Raw genomic sequence first — 14844 nt, 5'->3', positions numbered from 1 at the left:
ATGTTGAGCATCTTTTCATGGGTTTGTTGGCCATCTGTATGTCTTCTTTGGAGAAATGTCTATTTAGGTCTTCCGCCCATTTGTGGATTGGGTTATTTGCTGTTTTGGTATTAAGCTGCATGAGCTGCTTATATATTTTGGAGATTAATCCTTTGTCCGTTGCTTCATTGGCAAGTATTTTCTCCCATTCTGAGGGTTGCCTTTTAGTCTTGTTTATGGTTTCTTTCACTGTGCAAAAGCTTTTAAGTTTCATTAGGTCCCATTTGTTTATTCTTGATTTTATTTCCATGATTCTAGGAGGTGGGTCAAAAAGAATCTTGCTTTGATGTATGTCATAGAGTGTTCTGCCTATGTTTTCCTCTAGGAGTTTGATAGTGTCTGGCCTTACATGTAGGTCTTTAATCCATTTGGAGTTTATTTTTGTGTATGGTGTTAGGAAGTGTTCTAATTTCATTCTTTTACATGTTGCTGTCCAATTTTCCCAGCACCACTTATTGAAGAGGCTGTCTTTTTTCCATTGTATATTCTTGGCTCCTTTGTCAAAGATAAGGTGCCCATATGTGTTTGGGCTTACCTCTGTGTTCTCTATTCTGTTCCATTGATCTTCCTTTCTGTTTTTGTGCCAGTACCATACTGTCTTGATCACTGTGGCCTTATAATATAGTTTGAAGTCAGGAAGCCTAATTCCACCAACTCTGTCTTTCCTTCTCAAGATTGCTTTGCCTAATCAGGGTCTTTAGTGTTTCCATACAAATTGTAAGATTTCTTGTTCTAGTTCTGTGAAAAATGCCATTGGTAATTTGATAGGGATTGTGTTGAATCTGTAAATTGCTTTGGGTAGTACAGTCATTTTCACTACGTTGCTTCTTCCAATCCAAGAACAAGGTATGTCCCTCTATCTGTTTGTATTGTCTTTGATTTCTTTCATCAGTGTCTTAAAGTTTTCTGCATACAGATCTTTTGCCTCATTAGGCACATTTATTCCTAGGTATTTTATTCTTTTTGTTGCAATGGTAAATGGGAGAGTTTCCTTCATTTCTCTTTCTGCTCTTTCATTGTTAGTGTATAGGAATGCAAGAGATTTCTGTGCATTAATTTTGTATCCTGCTACTTTACTAAATTCATCAATTAGTGCTAGCAGTTTTCTGGTAGAGTCTTTAGGGTTTTCTAGGTATAATATCATGTCATCTGCAAAGAGTGACAATTTTACTTCTTTTCCAATTTGTATTCCTTTTATTTCATTTTCTTCTCTGACTGCTGTGGCTACAACTTCCAAAACTATGTTGAATAATAATGGTGAGAGTGGACACCCTTGTCTTGTTCCTGTTCTTAGAGGGAATTCTTTTAATTTTTCCCCATTTAGAATGATGTTGGCTTTGGGTTTCTCATGTATGGCTTTTATTATGTTGAGGTAATTTCCTCCTATGCCCATTTTCTGGATAGTTTTTATCATAAATGGATGTTGAACTTTGTCAAAAGCTTTTTCTGCATCTATTGAGATGATCATATGGTTTTTATCCTTCAATTTGTTGATATGATGTATTACGTTGATTGATCTGTGTATATTGAAGAATCCTTGCATCCCAGGGATAAACCCCACTTGATCATGGTGTATGATTTTTTAATGTGTTATTGGATTCTGTTGGCTAGTATTTTGTTGAGGATTTTTGCATCTATGTTCATCAGTGATATTGGTCTGTAATTTTCTTTTTTTGTGACATTTTTGCCTGGTTTTGGTATCAGGGTGATGGTGGCCTCATAAGATGAGTTTGGGAGTGTTCCTTCCTCTGCAATGTCTTGGAAGAGTTTGAGAAGGATGGGTGTTACCTCTTCTCTAAATGTTTGATAAAATTCACCTGTGAATCCATCTGGTCCTGGACTTTTGTTTGTTGAGAGATTTTTAATCACAGTTTCAATTTCATTACTTGTGAGTGGTCTGTTCATATTTTCTATTTCTTCCTGATTCAGTCTTGGAAGATTATACCTTTCTAAGAATCTGTCCATTTCATGCAGGTTTTCCATTTTATTGGCATATAGTTGCTTGTAGTAATCTCTTATGGTGCTTTTTATTTCTGCAATATCTGTTGTAACTTCTCCTGTTTCATTTCTAATTTTATTGATTTGATTCCTGTCCCTCTTTTGCTTGATGAGTCTTGCTAGAGGTTTATCAATTTTATTTATCTTCTCAAAGAACCAGCTTTTAGTTTTATTGATTTTTGCTATTGTTTTCTTTGTTTCTATTTCATTTATTTCTGCTCTGATCTTTATGATTTCTCTTTGTCTACTAACTTTGGGTGTTGTTTGCTCTTCTTTCTCTAGTTTCTTTAGGTTTAAGGTTAGATTGTTTATTTGGGATTTTTCTTGTTTCTTGAGGTAGGATTGTATTACTGTAAACTTCCCTCTTAGAACTGCCTTTGCTGCATCCCATAGGTTTTGTATCATTGTGTTTTCATTGTCATTTGTCTCTAGGTATTTTTTGATTTCCTCTTTGATTTCTTCAGTGATCTGTTGGTTATTTAGTAGTGTATTGTTTAGCCTCCATGTGTTTGTGTTTTTCACATTTTTTTTTCTGTAATTGATTTCTAATCTCATAGCATTGTGGTCAGAAAAGATGCTTGATACAATTTCAATTTTCTTGAATTTACCAAGGCTTGATTTATGACCCAAAATGTGATCTATCCTGGAGAATGTTCCATGTGCACTTGAGAAGAATGTGTAATCTGCTGTTTTTGGATGTAATGTCCTATAGCTATCTATTAAATCCAGCTGATTTATAGTGTCATTTAAAGCTTATGTTTCCTTATTAATTTTTTGTCTGGATGATCTGGTGTAAGTGGGGTGTTAAAGTCCCCCACTATTATTGTGTTACTGTCAATTTCCTCTTTTATAGTTGTTAGTGTTTGCCTTATGTATTGAGGTGCTCCTATATTGGGTGCGTATATATTTATAATTGTTATCTCCTCTTCTTGGATTGATCCCTTGACCATTATGTAGTGTCCTTTCTTGTCTCTTGCAACATTTTTTATTTTAAAGTCTATTTTATCTGATATGAGTATCGCTACTCCAGCTTTCTTTTGATTTCTATTTGCATTGAATGTCTTTTTCCATCCCCTCACTTTCAGTCTGTATGTGTCCTTAGGTCTGAAGTGAGTCTCTTGTAGGCAGCATATATATGGTTCTTGTTTTTGTATCCATTCAGCCAGTCTGTGTCTTTTGGTTGGTGCATTTAGTCCATTTACATTCAAGGTAATTATTGATATGTATTTTCCTATTACCATTTTCTTAATTGTTTTGGGTTTGTTTTTGTAGGTCCTTTTCTTCTCTTATGTTTCTGCTTAGAGAAGTTCCTTTAGCATTTATTGTAGGGCTGGTTTGGTTGTGCTGAATTCTCTTAGCTGTTGCTTGTCTGTAAAGCTTTTGATTTCTCCATCGAATCTGAATGAGATCCTTGCTGGGTAGAGTATTCTTGGTTGTAGGTTCTTCCCTTCCATCACTTGAAATATATCATGGCAGTCCCTTCTGGCTTGCAGAGTTTCTGCTGAGAAATCAGCTGTTAACCTGATGGGAGTTCCCGTGTATGTTATTTGTCATTTTTCCCCTGTTGCTTTTAATAACTTTTCTCTGTCTTTAATTTTTGTGAATGTGACTGCTATGTATCTTGGCATGTGTCTCCTTGGGTTTATCCTGCCTGGGACTCTCTGCGCTTCCTGGACTTGGGTAGCTATTTCCTTTCCCATGTTAGGGAAGTTTTCAACTATAATCTCTTCCAGTATTTTCTCAGGTCCTTTCTCTCTCTTCTTCTTCTGGGACCCCTATAATGTGAATGTTGGTGCGTTTAACATTGTCCCAGAGGTCTCTTAGGCTGTCTTCAGTTCTTTTCATTCTTTTTTCTTTATTCTTTTCCGCATCAGTGATGATCAACATTCTGTCTTCCAGGTCACTTATCCATTCTTCTGCCTCAGTTAATCTGTTATGGGTTCAGTTCCTTCTAGTGTATTGTTCATTTCTGTTATTGTGTTGCATATCTCTGTTTGTTTGTTCTTTAATTCTTCTAGGTCTTTGTTAAACTTTTCTTGCAACTTTTCGATCTTTGCATCCAGTCTCTTTTCAAAGTCCTGGATCATCTTCAGTATCATTATTCTGAATTCTTTTTCTGGAAGGGTGCTTATCTCCTCTTCATTTAGTTGTTTTTCTGGTGTTTTATCTTGTCCCTTCATCTGGTATAAAGTCTTTTGCCTTTTCATTTTCTCTGTCTTTCTGTGCCTGTGGTTTTCAGTTCCACAAGATGAAATACTGCTGATACTGCTTGATTCTGCTGTCTGCCCTCTTGTGGAGGAAGCTGTCTCGCAGGCTTGTGGGTGCTTCCTGATGGGAGGGACTGATGGTGGGTTGGGCCGGGTGGGCTAGAGTTTTTTTTTTTTTTTAATAAATTTATTTATTTATTTTATTGCCTGTGTTGGGTCTTATTTATTTATTTATTTTGCTATGCACGGGCTTTCCTTTTAGTTGCGGTGAGTGGGGGCTACTCTTCATTGTGGTGCGCAGGCTCCTCATTGCCGTGGCCTCTCCCGTTGCAGAGCACGGGCTCCAGGCACGTGGGCTTCAGTAGCTGCAGCACATGGGCCCATTAGTTGTGACTCACGGGCTCTAAAGTGCAGGCCCAATAACTGTGGCCCACGGGCTTAGCTGCTCCACGTCATGTGGGTTCTTCCTTCCTGAAGGAGGGATCAAACCCGTGTCCCCTGCATTGGCAGGAGGACTCTCAACCACTGCGCCACCCAGGAAGCCTAGAGTATTTTTAATTTCAGTTATTTTGTTGTCCATTGCTGTTTGTTTGTTCTTTAGTTCTTCTGAGTCCTCATTAACTGTTTCTTGTATTTTCTGTGTTTAGTTATCGAGATTTTGTATCATTTTTACTATCATTACTCTGAATTCTTTTTCAGGCATTTTTCCTGTTTCCTCTTCATTTATTTGGTCTTGTGGGTTTTTTTCCTGCTCCTTTGCCTGCAGGGTGTTTCTTTGTTTTCTCATGGTAGTACAAACTTCAGAGGTTGCTTGTCCCGGCAATAAAGGGGTTTAAAGAAGACTGTCCAAGCCCCAGACTAATGGCAGAGTGTTGAGTCAAACAAATACTAAGTCAAGGAAACACATACATGTATGAGACACACAAATACTGAATCCAATAGAACATAAGGCACTAGAAAGACCTGACAGAAGACCCCCAGTATGCTCTCAGACATTCAAAGAGAAAACCAACAGAAATTCAAAACCAAAACAGAACAAAACAGAAACAAAAGCGAAAACAAACAAACAAACAAACAAATAACACCACACACACACAAACACAAATCCAGGGAGATACTGAAAGCTGGGATGAAATATAATAAAGAGCTAGAGTACCACCAGACAGACTGAAGATTCTCAGAATGAAATCAGACAATTACATTTAGAACTAAGATAAAGACAAAAACCTAATAATAAATACCAAAGCAGTGTGTCATCTGGAGAATAAAGCAAGGAGACAGAGCAGACTGATAATATTGCTTGTGAGTATATTAAGATAAAGTAAACTAAAAAAGGATAGAAGACAGGGCAACAGAAGAGCGTAGTATGACTGGAAATATGAAAATAAAAAGAAAGAAAGAGAAATGTATAAAACATAGAGATGAAAAGAAGGTAGGAGAGATACAGTCAGCACTATAAAAGACTTAGCTAGGAATAGAAATATATAAAAATGGTTAAAAATAAAAATAGAATAAAAATATATATTGTAAAGCTTGTAGATCCCTTAGGACTAAGTTTGTAATTAATAAAAAAAAAAAACAAAAACAAAACTGGAACTGACCCAGAATGGACCAGTTCAATAGAATCAATACTAATATTTCTGTTTCCTTGGGGTCTCAGCTATAAGTGTCCTTCTACCTGCCTTGGGTTTTTTGTATTCTTCTGCGACCAGCAGAGCTTCCTTTATTGTTCGTCTGTAAGCATTGGTGTGTGGGGAGAGAGAGGGTACAATAGTGGTTCCTTTCCCTGGGAGTGAGTGAGCAGTGGCGCCCTGTCTGGGACACAGTGGTTCAGTCAGGCATGGTGGTGCCTGTTGCAGAGGGACGCCAGTGGCTCAGGTGTAAACAGAATGTCTCCAGAGCTGGGCCACTCTGCGGGCTTTTGGCTCTTGGCTGCAGGCACTCTAAGCCAGCCTTGCCCAGGGGCCTTTGTTATCCCTGAGTGCATTAGCTTGGCCCACAGGGGCCCTTCCTCTGTCCGTTGCAGGCGCCAAGAGAGAGGCTACGCCCGCGGCTCCTCCCCACGGCTTGTGAATCAGCAGTATCCAGCTGCCACTATGTTCTCGCGGCTCTCTGCGGTAGACATTCCTCTCTGCGGACCTCTTCCCTCCTGTCCCCTTGGTCCCTCTCCCCACCGCCAACAATGTTTCTCACCTGAGCCAGCTCTCCGGTTCCCACGCTCCCACTCCCAGACCCCCTGTTCAGCTGTGAATCGACATCTCAGTCTGGGCACGCTGAGCTGTGGTGCGGACCCTCCGTGTGTTTCTCACTCCCTCCCGTCTGCCACAGCTCAGCTGCTTCACCCTCTTTGAACAGTCGCAAATGTCTCCCTACTGGTTATGTCAGGATCTTTGCAGTCCTTTCTGGTGTCCGAGGTCATTTGGTGGTGTTCAGCTGGTTCTCTGTGGGAATTATTGCGTCTTTTGGTGTATTCCTAATGCATCTGTGGAGAGGGATGCATTCCACGTCCTTCTACTTCGCTGCCATCTTTCTTCCTGCCAGCATTTATTGTTTGTAGAATTTTTGATGATGGCCATTCTGACCAGTGTGAGGTGATACCTTATTGTAGTTTTGATTTGGATTTTTCTAATAATTAGTGATGTTAAGCATCTTTTCATGTTTTTGCTGGCCATCTGTGTGTCTTCTTTGGAGAAATGTTTATTTAGGTCTTCTGCCCATTTTTTTGATTGGGTTGTTTGTTTTTTTGATATTGAGCTGCGTGAGCTGTTTGTATATTTTGGAGATTAATCCCTTGTGAGTTGCTTTGTTTGCAAATATTTTCTCCCATTCTGAGGGTTGTCTTCTTGTTTTGTTTATGGTTTCCTTTGCTGTGCAAAAGCTTTTAGGTTTAACTAGGTCCCATTTATTTATTTTTGTTTTTATTTTCATTACTCTAGGCAGTGGGTCAAAAAAGATCTTGCTGTGTTTTATGTCAGTGTTCTGCCTATGTTTTCTTCTAAGAGTTTTACAGTATCCAGCCTTACATTTAGATCTTTAATCTATTTTGAGTTTATTTTGTGTATGGTGTTAGGGAGTGTTCTAATTTCATTCTTTTACATGTAGTTGTCCAGTTTTCTCAGCACCACTTACTGAAGAGAATGCCTTTTCTCCATTGTATATTCTTGCCTCCTTTGTCATAGATTAGATGGCCATAGGTGTGTGGATTTATCTCTGGACTTTCTGTCCTGTTCCATTGATCTATATTTCTGTTTCGTAGGTAAGTTCACTTGTGTCATATTTTAGATTCCACATTTAAGTGATACCATATGGTATTTGTCTTTCTCTTTCTGACTGACTTTACTTAGTATGATAGTCTCTAGGGCCATCCATGTTACTGCAAGTGGCATTATTTCATTATTTTTTACAGCTGAGTAATATTTCATTGTATATATGTACCACATCTTCTTTATCCATTCACCTGTCAGTGGACCCTTAGGTTATTTCCATGTCTTGGCTATTGTAAATAGTACTGCTGTGAACATAGGGGTGCCTGTATCTTTTTTAATTATAGTTTTGTCCAGATATATGCCCAGGAGTGGGATTGCTGAATCATACGGTAACTCTATTTTTAGTTTTTTGAGCAACCTCCATGTTATTTTCCATAGTACCTGCACCAGTTTACATTCCCATCAACAGTGTAGGAGGTGGAATCTATAGGATTTTTTATGTTCTTCAAGCTTCTAGAAGTTTCCTGTTGTGCTAATTTTCAGAGTTTGGCAAACAATTCCTTAGCCATGTTTAATCACCTTTCTTTTCGGCACTTTCCCTTCTTCATTTACATTCTCAATCTGAAGAAGCCAGGGTTTTCAGTTTGTTTTCATGAAGAATATCTTTAACTTCTAATTCTATCTGCAGGGAATAGAAATACATGAAGCATTTCCTGTGCTTTGTAAAATTGGATCTCAAGGTGCATATATGTTGAACATATTCAGGTACATTTTAAGCTTGTGAGCATATGATATAAATTTAGAGATTAGGGATTGGTTGGTTTCTTTCTCTATCTTTATGCCAAATAGTGGTGTTTTATCCCTGAACTATGTCTAAGGGTTGCCAGTCTTTTCAGCATGGTCATGCTACCAACTGCTTTCATTGTTTCCACCTCAGTGTGCTCCAGGGAAATGAGGACAGACTGAGAATTAGACTGGGATTTAATATCCCAGGGATACAACTTACTTCCTTAATAACCTTGGATAAATCACATGGGCTTCACTAGGCCTTTGTTTCCTTATCTGTGAAATGGGGAATGATAGTACTTACCTCTTACTCTGGATATGAGGATTAAATGGGATCTCATGATTCACCTCAGTAGCTTGGGGTATAAATTTGGCTTTTAAAATTTTCTAGTTAATCACTTGAATCTCTACAAGTCAATAAGTTTAGGGTCCCCTATTTAAAAATTCATTTACAAGTTGACTAAGAACTCTAGTGGGCTTACTCTTCCGAAGGAGCCTCCTTTTCAGCCCCAGATGGAGAGAAACTAGGAAAAGCCTGACCATTCCACTGGTAGGCCCTGGTTTCAGCTGCTCTTGTTTTGTTGGGACCTTTTTTTTAAAAAAAAAAATCACATTTTGTTTAGGTTGGAGTAAACTATACAAAATTTGTTTTCTTCACCAAAAATAACAGCAATATTTTCTGTATTATTCCTAGATAAACCACAAAACATTTATTTTTGTAGGTTTTCTAGGTTTTGCTTGTAAATCAGGATGAGGCAGTAGATACAGTCATGGAAAAAGACTGAAGAAAATAGACAAATCAGTGGTCAGTATCCATGGCCTCTGATCCTGTCTTGACTATGAAACAGAAGTGTTCAACATATATTGACACCTGCCAAAAAGCTTCTGAAGATGTAGACTTGATAAAGGAATGTACACAGCAACAACCAGGTGTGGAACAACAATGGCAGGCTCTTCCGTTCAAACTATAACTATAACTTGTGCCTTTAACTTCATTTGATACAGACAAAGTCTACACTGAAATCCTTGTTTGGCAAGCTTACATGTTCTCTTACAGTCTGATAATTTTCTTAACTGTCCCTCATAGATTTTTAACAGCATACTTAAAACTGCTACTATTCAAAGTTCAGTCATGAGCTTCATTGTAACGTTTTATAAAATGTATTCCTTCCTCCCGCATCTCTTTAAAATTGATTTCTTCAAAGAACTGATAACTCAATACCTGACAATTGGATCCACAGTGATGTTATGTCTAAAATGACTTAACTGAAATAATTCCAAAGTGCCATTAGCAGAGATGCCACAGAAGTGTAACATGGTACTTTCAATGCTGTCTTATGGAAGAACAGTAAGGTCTCCAAAGCATGGGAGTTCAAATGGGCCATTTAACAGGCAGACTATCAATGACTAATGTATTCAACGAGAGGCCTACGGGTAAAGATCTTCAGTGATTAAGTGGCCTACATACACCTTACAACTTTTCTGTAAGATATTTTCAAATTTCTTATAGATTTTTTTTCAAATATCAAATATAAGAGAAAGCCTATTTTTAAAGTCTCCTAGGTATTTTCAGTGGTTTCTGAATTATCTGTAGGAAGCTCTGACTTGTATAGAGTTTATATATGTATCCACCATTAAATCCAAATCTTTTTTTTTTAAGAACTTTTATTGAGATACAGTTAACATACAATAAACTGCATATATTTAGAGTGTACAATTTGGTATTTTATTTTTCTTATTAGTAATGTATATATGGTAATGCCAATCTCCCAATTCATCCCCCCCAACCCCCCCCCCGCTTTCCCTGCTTGGTGTCCATATGTTTGTTCTCTACATTTGTGTCTCTATTTCTGCCTTGCAAACAGGTTGATCTGTACCATTTTTCTATATTCCGCATATATGTGTTAATATACGATATTTGTTTTTCTCTTTCTGACTCACTTCACTCTGTATGACAGTCTCTAGGTCCATCCATGTCTCTACAAATGTCCCAGTTTCGTTGCTTTTTACAGCTGAGTAATATTCCACTGTATATATGTACCACATCTTTTTTATCCATTCATCCATTGATGGACATTTAGGTTGCTTCAATGTCCTGGCTATTGTAAATAGTGCTGCAATGAACATTGGAGTGCATGTGTCTTTTTTTTTTTTTTTTTTTTCCAGTTGCTTATTAGCATGTGTCTTTTTGAATTATGGTGTTCTCTGGGTATATGCCCAGTAGTGGGATTGCTGGGTCATATGGTAACTCTAATTTTAGTTTTGCAAGGAACCTCCATACTGATCTCCATAGTGGCTGTATCAATTTACATTCCCACCAACAGCACAAGAGCATTCCCTTTTCTCCACACCTTCTCCAGCATTTACTGTTTGTAGATTTTCTGATGATGCCCATTCTAACTGGTATGAGGTGATACCTCATTGTAGTTTTGATTTGCATTTCTCTAGCAATTAGCGATGTTGAGCAGCTTTTCATGTGCCTCTTGGCCATCTGTACGTCTTCTTTGGAGAAATGCCTATTTAGATCTTCCACCCATTTTGTGATTGGGTTGTTTTCTTGATATTGAGCTGGATGAACTGTTTATATATTTTGGAGGTTAATCCTTTGTCTGTTTGCAAATATTTTCTCCCATTCTGAGGGTTGTCTTTTCGTCTTGCTTATAGTTTCCTTTGCTGTGCAGAAGCTTTGGTGTTTCATTAGGTCCCACTTATTTATTTTTGTTTTTATTTCCATGACTCTAGGGAGTGGACCAAATCGTGTTTTATGTCAAAATTTATGTTAAGCAAAGCCAAGTCACTTGACCTTTGGTCTGTCAGAGTGTTCCTCAGGTATGCTTTGTGACACTTTTGCCCATTTTCGTAGTATTCATTCTCAACCTTCATCACAGGAAGAATACATAGGACCTTCAGCGGTGCATAAACATTAGGAAAGAACTTGATGTCTGACAGATGAAGGGCTTCATAAATAGTGGGTGGAAGTTCTGTATTTTTCCCTCTGTGTTTCTACTTGATTCTCCAACAATGCAGCTGAGCAGAGTGCGTGTCAGGATTAGGTAAGTCACTTCTGTACATGTCAGCATGGTGCTCCTCCGATGTATTAAATTTGAGCTGTCACATGACAGAGGGTACCAAAGATAAGCATTTAAGAGCTTTGAGGTGCTGTTCTGAGAATATATCTTTCAGTTCCTGAATAATTTGTTCCACTGTTGGAACACTTAGAGTTTCTTTATAGGAACTCTCAGAGGTTAGCTGAGATTCCAGGTTCCTGGGCTGAGCTCTGCGAAATTTCCCTGGGAGTTTCATCTGAATATCAAGTTTCGTTGCCAAATTTGTGGCTTCCTCAAACCAAACTTCATGATAAACTTTGATATTTTCCATCACTTCATTTAGTGAATGCAGCACTGCAGTCAAGCTGCTGGCTGCAAAGAAGACATCACAGGTTTGCCCCAAAGATTTTTCCGAAAGCCTCCTGTGAAAGATAGAACATTTTAAAGAACAACAATGGTAACAGTGAAATCAAAATCTGTTACTACAGTACAGAGTACAAATGCTCGGCCAGCTATACAGTTATTCCATCTAACATTTGCGTCACCGTTTATACCATCTAAACAGAACAAGTGCTTGTAGGAGGCCCACCAAGATTTCAAAGGCATCACGTTTGCCTAGCCATTGAGAATGGCAAATTTCCTTCAGTTCTTTGCCCTTTTCTTCATTGTCCTGAAAAAGGACAGAAATGACATTGTCAAGCTCTAAAAGCAATTGTGATGATCAATGGAAAAGAGAACAAACTTCCTCAGTTGTTCCGAATGTGACACATACTCCCAAAACAGCCACTGATTTTGCCAGTCACATATTTAAGGCACAGGAAGAGCAGAGTGTCGATAGCTTGGGAATATTTCTCTAAAAGTCTAGAAGCAACAACTTTCATTTTGGAAGAACATCCACTGGACACAATGTAAGCCTGGCCACGACAGTACTCCGTGTTTAATCCGCACTTCTCAGTTATTGTAGTGTGAAATTTCACAGCCAAAATTTCTGCATCAGCTTCCTAAGGCAGGAAGCCCACAGATTCCTCTCTTAGGTTATGAGCTTCATCCACAAACCTCACCAGCACAGGCAGTGCTCGTCCCCTGCTATGTCCACCACATCGTCAGTGATGATGGGAAAGAAGCGAGAGTCTCTCACCTCCCTGAGGGTTTCTTCCCGAATGCAGCTCTAACAGATCTCTAGCACCTGTTTCTGCTGTGTTTTTAAACAGAACGATGTGTTAACTGCTGTTGTCTCAAAGCGCTTTCTCAGAACCTCCTCACCAGAATTGATCCGGCACTTCAGCAGTGCTTGAAAGTGATCAGGAGTAAAGAGAGCTTCTGGGATTTCATCAGCTTCATGTCCATCCAGAGGTATATTTTGTTTTCCGATAAGAATCAAAATTTCAGATAAAGCTTTTAAGTATTCTTTGTTTTCCTTCTCTTCAAGGATTAAAGGTAAAATGTCTCCATCCTGCTCTTCACCCCTTCTTCTGCACTGGGGTTCTGAGCATTGCTGTTGTTTATTTCCTTATGTTTTGGTTCCTGTTCAGAAGTTTCATCATTTTTTTCTGTTTCAGTATCCTGATTTCATCTTCACTCAAGATTCTTCTATTCGTTTTTGTTTTCTCTGTCTACTATGTGGATTATTCAAATGGCTGGTAAGATCAAATATTGTTGGTATTGCATTATCTCAAACTGTCCTATAAGGACTAGTTCTACAGATCATAGAAGTCTCAAAGTGTTTGGCACAATTGACAATGTTTATTTAGGTGATCAGGTGTTTTATCTTCTAAGTCTGCTCTCCTACAATTCTCCACCCACTTCTGGCACCTGGCCGGATCCTGCGGGAACCTGAAGAAGGCCAGGTCAGACTGCATGCTCTTCTCCCGTGCAGCTGGGGGCCACACAGAAGTTTGGCATTGTTGTCTGCCCTCCAGCAGGCCCAGCCCTCTCCTCCCCGCCTCAGGGCAGCCTGCCAACCCGTCAGGGCTGGGAAGGGGAGCCAGGCAGGCTGGCTGGCTCGTCAGGGCCCTGTGGGGACCTTTTTAATAAATTGATCCAACCGAGGCCAGTGGGTCCTCACCCACTGCTGCCTGCCCCTTCTGGTCCAGATCTGCACACAACGTGGTGGTGCCCAAGCTTGGCCTCTCAAGGCTACTTCTCTTCCGGTTACATCCACATAGTCGTGTCCCGTGTCACCCCGTGACATCTGTGCCAAGACAGTTGGATCCAGAGGAACTTGTCACCAGTCCAGACATCCCTTCCTTTCTTGACGTGTAATTAGATTTTAGTATCTTTTCCTACCAGTGAACCGCAGTTGGAATCATCCTAATTCATTTGAGAAATTCTGGTAACACTGAATTTCAAAAGGCAAGGGGCCAAGGGCACCTTCCCCTTTGGAGACTCCTTAAACCCACTTTGCAAATTTAGCCCCCTCCTCCGAGGTGTTAGAGCTGAGCGCCAAGCAAATCACCAGAGTTGTTGTCACTTTGTTATCCATCAGGAATGCTTACTAAACTTTGTATAACTTAGAAGGCTCATTCAAGTGATTCTTTCAGGAACAAAGAAGGCCTATCAAAGGGCTTTTTTTTTTTTTTTTTTGCTAAGGGAATTTTTGACATTATCCAGACAAATAATCTGATACTTTCTTACTAAATAAGGTCAAAAAAAAAGTTCTGCTTCACCAGATGCAGCCACATATGTGTAAAGTACCTAGCATGCCTCTGTCACTTAGTAGGTGCTCAAAAATGTTAGTTCCTCCATTCCTCCTCAGCTCGACCACTCACCCCTCTGCATCGTTTAGCTGGGAACACGTAGCTTTCCGGAGATCTAACCCACTCCAGAGTGTCCATTTCTCTGCTTGGCTCTGCATGAACACAATACAGATGGTTCTGGGTTGCCTCCTGACAGGCTCCCCGAGCTTGGCGTAAACCTTGGCTTGTTCTCGGACATAAAGCAAGAGCTGGTGGTAGCAGGTCCTCATGCTGGCCTCCCTTGGCCTCCAGCAAGGTTCTACCTTCAGAGCTGCTCCTGGGGGGGGTGGGTTGCCTGAGGCAGTTTATGCTTTCTGCAGATAGTTAGACTTCATTTTACATTTGTCTTCAACTTGTTTTTTTATATAGCAATCATGCCCGGAGCATTTTGTCCTGGAAAATAATTTGCTAATCCAAAAATAAGCAATGCATAGTTAGTATCCCTCTTAAGACAGGTAGAGGCATTTATAAAGTGTACCTTGTCCTCAACCGTTGTCCCACATGTACACTTCCTGCTTTCTGTGAGAAAAGGGTGTGGCATCTGCTATTTTGAAACTTAAGTTTCGTGGAACCATATTTTCCTTGTCTGGTTTTGCCAACAAAACGTGTCTGTGTGGTTAAGGCACGCAGAGGGGTCCCGGGCCACTGTGCTCAGAGGCTGTCTTCAGCCTTCCAGACAAGCTCTTTACTACATTTTATTGCTGAATTCCCAGACCTCACTACAAGACCAGGGGTGTGGCATCTCAGAGCCGATTCTATTCTCCAAAAGAAAGTGACAGCTCCCTTGAATAATTTTGGGTTCAGAAATAAGTTTCCACATCTTTCA

General features: G+C 39.5%; 1 pseudogene; it reads right to left on the bottom strand.

Annotated features, from left to right (window-relative positions):
• Nucleotides 1–11724: 11724 nt before the first annotated feature.
• On the bottom strand, nt 11725–13185 carry LOC130849688 (52 kDa repressor of the inhibitor of the protein kinase-like; annotated as a pseudogene).
• Between the last annotated feature and the right edge of the window lie 1659 nt (nt 13186–14844).

The sequence above is a fragment of the Hippopotamus amphibius genome, chromosome 3 (genome assembly GCF_030028045.1).
Source record: "Hippopotamus amphibius kiboko isolate mHipAmp2 chromosome 3, mHipAmp2.hap2, whole genome shotgun sequence".
In the NCBI taxonomy this organism is placed as follows: Eukaryota; Metazoa; Chordata; class Mammalia; order Artiodactyla; family Hippopotamidae; genus Hippopotamus; species Hippopotamus amphibius.
The sequence above is the reverse complement of the archived record's forward strand: the minus strand, read 5'-3'. Positions and strand labels throughout refer to the sequence as shown.